The 9,534-nt window shown below is 39.2% G+C and overlaps 1 pseudogene; it reads right to left on the reverse strand.

The window, feature by feature from the left end:
• LOC149201014 (ubinuclein-1-like) overlaps window positions 1-9,034 on the reverse strand; it is a 90,751-nt pseudogene extending 81,717 nt beyond the window's left edge.
• Between the last annotated feature and the right edge of the window lie 500 nt (window positions 9,035-9,534).

Raw genomic sequence — 9,534 nt, forward strand, 5'->3', positions numbered from 1 at the left:
GGGTAGCATGACTGTTGATTTGAGCCATACTAACTGTAAGCGGTCATGGTGACATTTTTTAGTGTAACAGGCACTTGTTCCAAGAATAAGGTCACGAGCACAGATCTGAGGCAAAATTACTTCAGATTCGCCGCCTTAGCTTTGGACAGCTGGCTCTTTATGTTGGTCTTCATGGCCTCTGCCCAGTTGAAGATCGTAGGAGATGTACAGTCAATAGCATAAAGGAACTTTGACTTGTTAGTCTCATGTTCTGCCTGGGACCCCTCCACTCTATTGATGGTCAACAGAAGCACTCTCATTGTCAAATCTCGAACACTGGAAATCTCTATCTTCCCACTTTTGGATTTTAGGGCCTCAGGGCAGTGTTCGACAAACAATCCCATACAAGTTCACTAGTTCCCCTCTTTGGGACAATCCAATGATGAAGTATATATCTGAAGTTTCCAACTCCAGCTATTGGTCACCAATGAAAAATATTTCCCAATTAATATCCCAAAGACTAATCAGGTACTGAAGCAACTCGGGTTAGGTCTGCATCCCTGGAGTGAGAAAGAATTTGAGGAGCCCACAAGCCCTCAAAGCTTCCAGGCAGTTTGGATCATTCATTACCTAGGTGTCAACATCCTCATGTTCCTGTTCTTTCCATTCCACCATTTTCTGCGATTCTTTCTTGCAAAAGCCATTAATTTGAGTCAACAATCATGCCTGGCCCATAAATTTTGAGTTTAAACGGTGATTTTTTGGAGAAATAGGGTTTTTCCCCATTCACGGTGCTGACACACCTATTTTAAAAACATTTGTGTCGAAGGCGAGACTGGCTTTGTTAATCATTCTCGACTAGCGTGATTTCGTGCCCGAAAGTTGCGCCAAACAAGGGCGATTTTTTTTTTTCAAAACCCCCTCAAAAAACCAAAAAGATGGTTAAAAATAGGAAAAAAGGACATGAAAATGGAGCTCAAGGACTTGGCTCTTACCTGTAATTGACGACTCGACGAATGACCTTCCGGATCTCCCGCAATCTTCTCCAGAACAATTAGGGCAAAAGTGAGTAAAAAGTTTTTACAGCAAGGTAAAATGGTAAATGGTAAAAATATATTTACTTTTCTCCTTTTTATTCATTTTTTCACGAAAATATCAGGTTTTTGTAAATATTTTAACCTATTTTGCCTCAAGAACTAGATAATACACTTTAACTTTTTGCGCAGCTACAGGTGATGGATGTTTGACGATGATGATGAGTCACGTTTCATCTCTTTTCTCGACTCGTTAAGCTCATATGAAAAGATTTCCAAGTATTTTTCCCTTTTGACTCGTAAAAGAGAATAAAATGGGGGGTCCGCTTTCAAGCTCTTTTCCAACCCTTTAAAAGCGAAAATATGGTCGAGCCCTTGTCATTTTGAACTTGTTAACAGATGCGAAACATCATGCGCCTAGTATAAGTTTACCCCTTTTTTAGGCTAGGAGGCATTATTTACAAAAAAGGTACTCCTTGACTGAAATGGTCCAGCAGTTCTCTCAAGTATCGTTTTCTACCTTTTCGGGCTCGAGAGACACAAACATACGAAAAGGGACCATGTGGAGTTTTCTTTTACGTATCTTTTTCAAACTCTCTAAACATGAAAAAGATACCGAGTTACACCTTTGTCGGACTCGTTAAACTATTAAACGACATCAGATTCGTCACCATGACGAACATGAGCTTCTCCTTCCTAGGGCTCGTTAAACTTAGTAGGTCGGATTCGTCTGAAGGATGAACTTACAGTGCAAGCATATGTTATCCCCTTCAAGCTTGCGATTAAAAAATAATTGGGGTACCTACCATAAATGGTGGGGGAAAATTTGGAAATATATCAGTTGTGTCGGCAACTCACTCTTGAACATGACACTTTCTGCTTCGTGTCAGGTTGGGATATCCTCCTTTGTATCATTGACCTTCCTGGGTTGGGTCGTTCATTTTTTCCTTCCATTTGATCTCGACCACAGCATCATGACCACCGATCCTATGGATCCAAAAGCTACCAAACTTCCAGTCGTGTCTCGGATATGTTCAAGATTTTCCTTTCTGCAGTTACACTTACCTCTGATTCTCTATATCATCCAAAATCATTTTGCATCCTTTCATCTCGTTTCGATGATGTGGGAAACATTATGGCCCTCCTTCGACACGGTCACTTTCCGTCGACTTCAACTCATTATCTGGGAAGTTGACCGAGAGACCCCCTTCCAGTACCTTAGAGCTTGCATGCCCTAATGGCAAGTTCTTCGCACTCGACGATAAGTTCACATCATTGGTTTTCAATCGAGTGATTTCATGGGTGTTCGACTTCAGTTCCTCTATTCACATTCTGTGGATTGTGCTGATAATACCTTGAAGACCATTGTCATTATTGGTGGTTTCTCTCATGCTTGTTAACAATTTACATCATTGAATGGTAATCAAGCGACTTTCTAGCATGTTCGACGTCAACACATCTATTCACATGTTAGAATTTGTACTTTGATCGAGTCATGTTGGAGCGCAAGACCCTGGACTCAGATCACAAAAGTCTAAGTTATGAAGTGATGTGACATGGTTATGTTGATATGCATGTCTCTTTCAGATGGATGGTTGCGACCAGACCATGAGTTATCATATGTGATCCTTCTCATTATTGGATGGCTACAACCATACCTTGGTTTCATTATGATCCTCTTTGACGGATGGCTGCGCCCATACCTAGATCCAGTTACATGATCATTCTCTGGATGTACGCGTCCATGCCATGATTCATATATCATTTGAAAAAGTTCTCAGTTATGTATATGTATTTGTACTTGCTTTCAGGTTTTCTGATGACAGACCGGTTCCCCGCACTGATTCATAGAGAGTTTCATCCCTCAATCTAGTTCGGCCTTCACGCTTTAGGTGGCATCTGTTACACATCATTTTGTCACTTTCCCTGTACTCCCCATTCCTTGATCTTGGAGGACCTATACAGTGAACCCTACATGCTTTCCCTTCATGAAGAAACCCCCATTGTGTCCCTCTTCATGAGCAAATCAATTCCCTTTTACACCATTTCCCCTTAAACTTCTGTTTTTCCCAGTTGACAAGACCGGTGCTATGGCCCTTGTCTTCCTCACATTGATGTGCAGAGATTAGCACTATCCCTAGTGCCGACCAGAGCAACTGAGCTGTGTTCCAGTCGCGTCGGTCCTGTTTTGGAATATTTTTTAAATTATGAGCCAAAGCTTCCAACTCTAGAAGCTTCGTAATAGAATTCTGGTAAATGGTTTGGTCAGATGGGGTCGAGGATGTTAGTTTGGGCTCCTTTCCCCTATAATGATGGAACTACCTCAAGGGATAATACCTTATCCCATGAGAAGAGGATCCATCTCCCATCCATTCATCCTATATAAACCTCCCTTCATCCCAAGCACAAGCTAGTGTTAATGTTGGTGTGCTAGTGTTAAAGTTGGTGTGCTAGTGTTGTTTTGGTTTGGAGTAAGAAAACAAGTTATTCATATTTGTAGCTATCTAGTTGTGTGAGGGAGAAGTGTGATTTGGTTTGGAGTTAAGACTAAAGGGAATAGCCTTAAAACTATTGTTGATTGAGGCCATAATGGAATGCTAGAAGAAGTGTGTGGGAACCTAGTCTTGTCAAAGGAGAACAGTAACATCAAGACAATGGTTGTAATCTCTCTTTGATTCACTATATATGCAACTATCAATTGATTTCCTACATGATTTTCCATCTTACATATTCATGGCTTAATGTTTCTTGACTTGTTAAGTAGGTTGAATTACTATTTGTCTATTATCATGGTTGTTGTTTGATGTTGTTTACTTGTTTCAGGTGCTTGAAGAAGGAAGCAAGAGATAGTTGGAGTGTGCAAGAAAGGACATCATCAAACGGGATAAACGTACTAAGAGGTAGGCCCTCTTAAGTGGTTCTAACCTAAGTAAATCTTGCATAGAATGTATCTGTTGTGGCTAGACCCATCATCGAGCTAGAGGAATTTGTTTGTGTCCGCACTTATAATTTTACTTCAGCACACTATGGACTATAGCGAGTTTGGTGAGGTGGAGGTATTTAGAGAGGGGACTCTTGAGCCAAGAGTTCTCACCCCATCCCACTAAAATTTTCCCTTTATTGTACAACCCCATTGCAGCTCGGGGGTCCGTTGGGAAGAAGAGTAACCAAGGATAAGGTTGGGAGTTCAATTGGTGAGTCACTAACATTCGTTCAGGATGCATCAACAATCAAATGTGGATGCGGATGACAATAAGGGAGCGCAAGCAACAAGTCTAACTCACCAATTTACCTCCCAACATTCTCCTTGGGTACTCTTCTTCCCTGCATGCCCCTAAGCTGAAATGGGGTTGTAAAATAGAGGAAGAATGTCAGCTCGTGGAGGTGAGAACTTTTGGCTCAAGAGTCACCTCTCTAAACACCTCCACCTCACCAAACTCACTATAGTCCGTAGTCACTCACAATCGTAGCATTATCTCATCCATATAACAATAGGGAAAAATGGTCCCTCTCCCATAGCTTGCCCCTTCTTTTATAGGAGGATTCATAAGTGACACTAGGCACTTCATGCATAAATAATTATTTTTATTTATCCAAATGTTTGATTAATCACCCACCCATGTTTCACCCTCTCACCAAGGCTCTCAAAAATTATTTACTTAAATACTAATTCAAAAATAATGTTTTCCCACACCCCAACATGGATCCCTATTTCTTCTCTTAGTTGTCTTTTGATTCCCCCTTTATGCTCCTTAATTTATGTTCAGCATTGAAGTCAACTGGTAGGTCTCAAATTTGGCCCCCCAAATACACCCCAGTTTAACTCAATTTGACTCTTAGATGGAGATCCTTTTGTTGGATCTTGCCACATGGAGGTTCTCTCATGAAATTATATTTCTTTAATTTAATTTATTATTCCTTATTTTCATTCACCACCCTCTTTTATTAATGATATTCAACTATTTTAGGATTAATCTCTCTAATTAACTCTATGCCCATTTCCCCCCTTTTCTTATTAAAACACTTACGAAAATTATCTACCTAAGATTTTCCAAACATTGGAAGGGTAGAGTTCTCAAGAGGGTCAATATTTTTATTTCTTCCTAGTCTCCCTTTACCTTATGTTTATTCTTGATTTAGATAGCATGGTTCTAAAACCTCATTTACCACATTATGTGGATTAGTATGATTATAATATCATAATTATATTTTAGTAGTTTCTTCTCGATGTCAATGGTGCCAATTCAGTCGTGCACTTCAAGAAATTCCCTTCGAAGTTCCAAGGGTGTCATGACAAATAGTTTTATCTTGATGCCAAGGGTGCCTAGTCGATCATGCCCTTCAAGAAATTCCCTTGAAGTTCCAAGGATGCCACGTTACTTTCCCTTCAAGTATCTAGTGACTACGAGGGGAAAACCTAGGTGCAATGATGGAGACCACTATCCTCTTCTATGTCACTCGCTATAGTGAGACTAATGGTGTTGGGGATAAGGGAATATGCCTTGATACATGCCCCCCAGTAAAATCATCATGAGTGGCTCAATTTGGGGTCTTCTCCAACAACATTGTGATCTTCAAAGTGAAGGTATACCAACACCTTCTAGCCCAAGCCATGGTGGAAGTGATAGCAGGTGAAATCAGGGATGCTGCCCCACCCCTCCCATGAATTTCCATCTATATGTACAACCCCATTACCCATGTGTGAATCATTCGACTAAGAAACTAACAGTCTCGTTCCTGCAACCACCATCATGTCATTAGAATTCATAGCATAATTTAAAATTTAACTTTAAAAATTTATTGACGCCATAGTATGTAATTCAAACCATACCAGAGGTTGTCAACTCATCATAGGTGAGTGCATCTAGGCGGTCTCCTACCACACTCAATGATAATCAGTAATATTTGATTTATAATATTAGTCACCAATATAATTTTGTATGTTAAATCATCATCATGAAATAACCATCAACATCTTTGTAACTGTGAGCGAGAACTAATGTAAACATACGCATAATGAATCCATCATACAATTAGATATAATCATAAAACATGGCCATAAAAATTATTTTCATCGTAAAATCAAACTGTAGAAATAATTATTATCACATCCATTCATTGTAAAAGTCAAATATCCACATCTTCAACGTAAGGTACTTATAAAATAATGTATGAAGGCTAATTTCATATCAAGGTCAATCAACCACAGTGGGAACTACATTCTCTACTTTTTCGGCTAGATTGAATAACTTCTTGGACAAGGGATACATCGTCTAAAATTTGTATATGCTTGAGAAAACCCCCTTGATATTCAGAGATAATTTTAGGAAAGAGGGCTTTGAGTCTGTTGGCAATGGTTTTGGTCAATATATTATAAGAGGACTTATATAGAGAAATGGTTCTAAATCTAGAAAAGGATGAGGGTTTGGTTTCCTTGGGAATGAGACTAAGGAAGGATGAGTTTGTTCTTCCTCCCAACTTTCCTTTACTTATTGTTGAGTTCAACATTCTCATGAGACATTTTTTGATGAGAATCCAAAAGGATCGGCAGAAGGAAATAGAAAAATTGTCTAGACCAGGTGCTTTGTTAGTATCTAGGGACCATATAGCGTCAATGAGTTCTTCCTCTTTAATCATCTTCATGGGCTAGGAGTTTTCTATTTAGAAATAGAAGAGGAAAAACCAGAAATAAAAGAAGCAACCTCAATGGGATCATTCTCTTGATGTTCCAAGTATAAATTTTTGAAAAAAGAATAAGCTTCTTGTTTTATTTCATGGGAAGGTCGATATTTTTTACTTAACTTTTGAGATAATTTTTTTGACCTGATTTATGCTTTCTCTAGGCATTTCCTATTTGTGAAAGGAGGCGTTTCAGTCTTCTACTTTCAGCTAAAGGCTTCGAGATTTCAAATTCCATAACTCTTCCTCTTGCCTACTTAGAGTAAATATTTGGTAGCTAATTTGCCTCTCCTTTGTAAATTCCTCTTCATTTACCGTACATGTTTCCATCTTGGCTTGATGTATCTCTAACTGCTTCATTAGCTCATATTTTTCATAACGTGGGGGTTTGAAATTTCTCTTGGTCCATGTGCAAAGAGATTTTTTAACTAATTTTAGCTTCTTTTCCCAAATTAAGGTTGGAGATCCCTTTATAGGAATATCCCATGCTTGCTTGATTATATCTGATACCCCCTCTTTTAGTAGCCATGTTGGATTGTAATGAAAGGGAATGGTTCCCAAGTCCTCCACGGGGTCCAAAATTAGCTTTATTAGGCGATGATCTGATTCACCTCTTACCAAAATGGAATAAGATAATTCAATACCCTTGACAATCCAGTTGATATGTAAAAGAAATCAGTCAAGCCTTGTCGCAATGTGCCATGTCCCACTTCTTCTATTTGACAACCTGAATTCACCTTTTTTTGGGACAATGTCCAATAAATCCCAATCACTAATAAAATCTTCCATTTTTTCACAGAATGGATCCCAAATGAAAAATCCTCCCCGCTTATCTGAAGAGACAAGAATAGTGTTAAATTCCCCACTGGCAATGCACTCTTTGTGCCATTTCTCTTCCTTCAATCTTGATAAGGATTCCTAAAATTCTCCCTTTTCATTATAAGAGGTGGGAGCATGGATATTGATGAAGGAATAGACTTATTTGGAGGATATTTCCTCAATTCTAGATGTGGTCCATAAATTTGACTTGATGTTGTGTATTAGCCTAAGACTAGAGGCTAACCAAAGGATACATCAACCATTAGAGTTTCCACTGGAGCTTTGAGAAATCCTGATTCTTTTATTCCAAAATTTTCTTGACTAAACTAATATCTCTTCTTTTGTTAGCTTGGTCTCTTGAAGGAATAAGACAAGAGGATTTTCCATTTTTATTAAATCCTTTATTTCCTAGGAATTAGAGGGGTTTCCCAGATCCCTTATATTCCAGGAAATTTCTTTCATTTGGTTTTTGAGGCAGATGACTTACCTCCTCCAGATTTGGTGTTGCCTTGTTCTCTGTTGTTTACATTTTTAATATCTCAGTGATTTGTGATTGATTTCCCATCTTGATGTTTTGATTTTATTTGACCTTCATTTCTTCCTTATTTGTGGGCCTTCCTTTCACTTTTAGGTTTTCCATCTTTAGACTAGATTAATCGTTGTTCCATTTGGAAAAAAAAATTGGCACTTCTAGTAATGACCTTATTGATTTCATCTTCATTTACTTAAGGCTCAGTATTCTATTTCTTAGGAGTTTTCCCTTTTCCATTAGAGGGAGAAGATTTCACGTGATGCAGAGGACCTTGGGAGGGGCTAACTAGGGTAGAATCATTGACTTGATTATCTATGCTAGGGTCTTCCACAAGTTCCTTCTCCATAATATTTTCTTCATTTTTTGTTGTTGACACAATAGCTTCAAGCTCACCTTGGGATAGAATGTCGAAAGATGAAGATGAAGCGATGTTTTACTTTGCTGCATTGACATTTTTGGAGCTAATTTTTCCTTTATTTCCACCCCTAATTTGAGTACATCATTGCTTCTCATGGGAGGAAGCAAGGCCTTCACCAGGTTAAGCCTTGTTTTTCTTGTAGTCCCGAGCAAAGTGGTCGAGGTCATGGAAACTTTTGCATTTAAATGGGATTTTCTCATAGTCTAATGCCCGGACTAAGCTCCATTTCCTTTGTGAGAGAATGATATCTAAGGGCAACCCTTACTCTAATTCAACCTCAACGCAGATATTTGCGTATTAGAATTGTTATCCCTTCGGCTCTGCTCTGTCCAAGTAATGCTCGATGCCCTTTCCAATCGCTTTTAGACATTCGTTGCTCCAACACGAGAGGGGAAATAATGGGAGTTTAACCCACACAGGGATGACCTTTGCTACGTCCTCACTCAGATTAAAACCAAGAGACCATGATTTTAAGTACATACCTCTGAAGCCAAAGAAATACAGACCATTATAGAAAACTACATCCTTATCTTCCTTAAACTCGAAAAGAAGAGTGTAATGCCATCCTCCCATATATAACCAAGCAACTGACCATCCGGGGTAAACATGCGACGAGAGGCCACTATGATATGATTCGACATCCTAAGTCATGTTAAGGAAGTGGAACCAACAAAAACACACCATACAGACATCAATCATCAGCTACAGGACCCTCAAGAACAAATCCAATAGTTTAGACAGCTTGCCTTGGGGTCCCACTGAGTTGTTGGACAATTTAAGGCTCATTCACTCCCATGCTATAGGAATGAGGGCAACTAGAAACCCAAATTCGCTCCCAGAGGCTTGACTGCCAATGACCAGAGACCCAAATTGTCAGTGCTATGTCAGCGAATCTGGGATTTGAGCCACTTTTCCAGACCCAGAGCCCGGGTCACTGCCCAGAACTGATCCATCTCTTCAAATCAATAAAGTAACATGGAAATGATAGTACTAAAGTAATTACTTGTTCAAGACCATGACCGGATCCCTACTAGCCATGACAGGCATTTCATCAAACATATCATCAACATGTA

The sequence above is a fragment of the Pinus tabuliformis genome, chromosome 2_1 (genome assembly GCF_031772625.1).
Source record: "Pinus tabuliformis cultivar Carrire ecotype Pingquan chromosome 2_1, CPIR1, whole genome shotgun sequence".
Classification (NCBI taxonomy): Eukaryota; Viridiplantae; Streptophyta; class Pinopsida; order Pinales; family Pinaceae; genus Pinus; species Pinus tabuliformis.